Source organism: Penaeus monodon, chromosome 1 (assembly GCF_015228065.2).
Source record: "Penaeus monodon isolate SGIC_2016 chromosome 1, NSTDA_Pmon_1, whole genome shotgun sequence".
NCBI classification, from domain to species: Eukaryota; Metazoa; Arthropoda; class Malacostraca; order Decapoda; family Penaeidae; genus Penaeus; species Penaeus monodon.
The window spans coordinates 64,328,411-64,330,910 of record NC_051386.1 but is presented as its reverse complement, the minus strand read 5'-3'; positions in this window follow the sequence as shown (position 1 = coordinate 64,330,910).

Genomic DNA, 2,500 nt, shown 5'->3' with positions numbered 1-2,500 from the left:
CTTGAGTAACACCCAGGTCAGTGCTAATTATACCCATCCTCTATTTATACCCAACTCTATTATCATTCTCCACTGAACTGTAATCGTGAATATTCATCACTGCTTATCCGTACTTTTCATGTAATCCAAGTGACAAATCACTCAATTTCTTACCTCCTTCGTTCAACAGATGTAATAAAAAGTATTGAATAAAGTTAAACTAAAATGTGCAACATATTCATTAAATAATATAGAGTACATGTCAAGCGAAAATTGACAGTGCAATCAGTCTGATGCAGGTGAGAGTACTTGAATAACCATGTTGCCAAAGGGAATAAATGAAATATAACACGGAGCCTGACAATTATAAATTGGAATTCAGTCAGTGCATTTCCAAATTTCATTGATCTCAATTTGAACTTTTTTTTTTCCGGAATGATCCCCCGGTGAAAATATCTTTTAGATAATTCAAACACATTTTATATATACTGACACTTCTGCCAATAAAGTCTGTTTGATAGTAATGAATTTGCCGATTTTCCTATCATCAATTGTAAGGGTTGATTTATGAGGTTACTCACATGCAAATTACTGTCTTTTCAAATGCAAATGATAGGATCCACTGAATGACAAAAATCACCTACAGTGATAATGTTCTAATAAGAAGAATAGTCATGATGAGAGCAATATGAAAAAATGGTGTAAATGAGAATAACTACGAGGATTATGATAAAAGATAATGATAAATGATACTGGCGTTCAATCCTTCGTGATGATTAGTGCCAACAATAACTACAAAAATAGAAATAATAATAATAAGGACAATCATGATGACGATGACAATGACAATGGCAATGAAAATAACAATGACAATGACAGTAACAATGACAATAACAATGACAATGGCAATTGCGATGGCAATGACAGTGAGTGACAGTGAAAGTGGGCAGTGACAGTGACAATGGCAATTGCAATGACAATGACAAAGGCGATGTCGATGGCGATGGCGATGATAGTGATGGTGATGGTGATAGTGATGGTATTAGTGATGGTAATCATGGTGATGATAATAATATTATTATCTTTATTAACAATGATAAATGTAACTATATTAATGATAATAGTAATCATCATCATCGTCATAAGAATCAAAGAAAATAATAAGATCAATAATAATAAGGTAATAAAATAATAATGATGATGTTATGAATAATGATCATGATAAAAGTAATAATGATAATGACAACGATAATGATAATTTTGATGAAGGTATTAATGATAATCAGGTCTGTAAACTTGTATGATTAGTCAAAACAACAGTACTAATTAGAATAAATATTGCTGTAATCATGATAGTCACATAATGAATTGCAAAGTGACGACGATATAGATAAGAATTACAACCATCCTTTTCATTGCATTTTTGTCTACCGGAGGATTGATGATATTACAACTAGTTTAATTCCTGCTAATTGCTCATTTACTACATGTATCTCCAGTACAAATTACGGCCACTAGGAAATATTTAATTATCTCCACAAAATACATAGTCTCCGTGATATATATATAATGATAAAATGCCAGAGCGTCACAATTATTCCTGACAGTTTGCCCGAGTTCACGAGGCAGTTATACACAGCCCTCTGCGGCCATTTTTCATAGCATGCAGAAAAAAATGAGAGAGAGAGAGAGAGAGAGAGAGAGAGAGAGAGAGAGAGAGAGAGAGAGAGAGAGAGAGAGAGAGAGAGAGAGAAGAGAGAGAGAGAGTTTAAAGTTAAAGTTTGGTTTTGATTCCATTTGTTACAATGGATATTCTTGGTGTGACATACTGTCTGCTTTATTTTGCTCACGTGCTGCTGACTCGGCGGAACCGAGTCCTTGCCCGCCGTGGTGCCCAGCCACAGCAGTAACCTCCTGGCGACAATTGCAACTTCTCGCGCCTGGGCGGGGCGCGAACCGCCGACCCTCGGATGAAAGGCCGACACGTTACCACTGTACTAGCCCGGAGAGAGAGAGAGAGAGAGAGAGTAACAGAGAAAGAGAGAGAGAGAGAGAGAGAGAGAGAGAGGGGGAGTGTGAATGATAGGCAGTGAATGGAGGTAGTAGATGCAAGAGAAGATACGGATGTGTATGTATTCTTCTTCTTCTTCCATGTGCCTTGTCCTTTCAGGGCGTTGGCGATCATGTTCAAGCTGGTGATAAACTTCTGTCTTTATGTACCCCTGCTTCTCTTTCCTTCTATCTTTCCTGTTAACACTAAGCTTTCCAATCCTTTACATCTCATTACGTGTCCTAAAGATTGCATCTGTCTTTTCCTGATAACTTTCATCAAGGTTCTTTTAACTCCTGCTCTTCTTAAAACTTCTTCATTAGTAACTCTTTCTGCCCATGAAATCCTAAGCATTCTTCTGAGGAACCACATTTCTACTGATTTTAATCTTTCTTTCATATATTCACTTACTGTCCAAGCATCACACCCATAAACCAAACTGACCATACGTAACATTCTAACACTCTATCT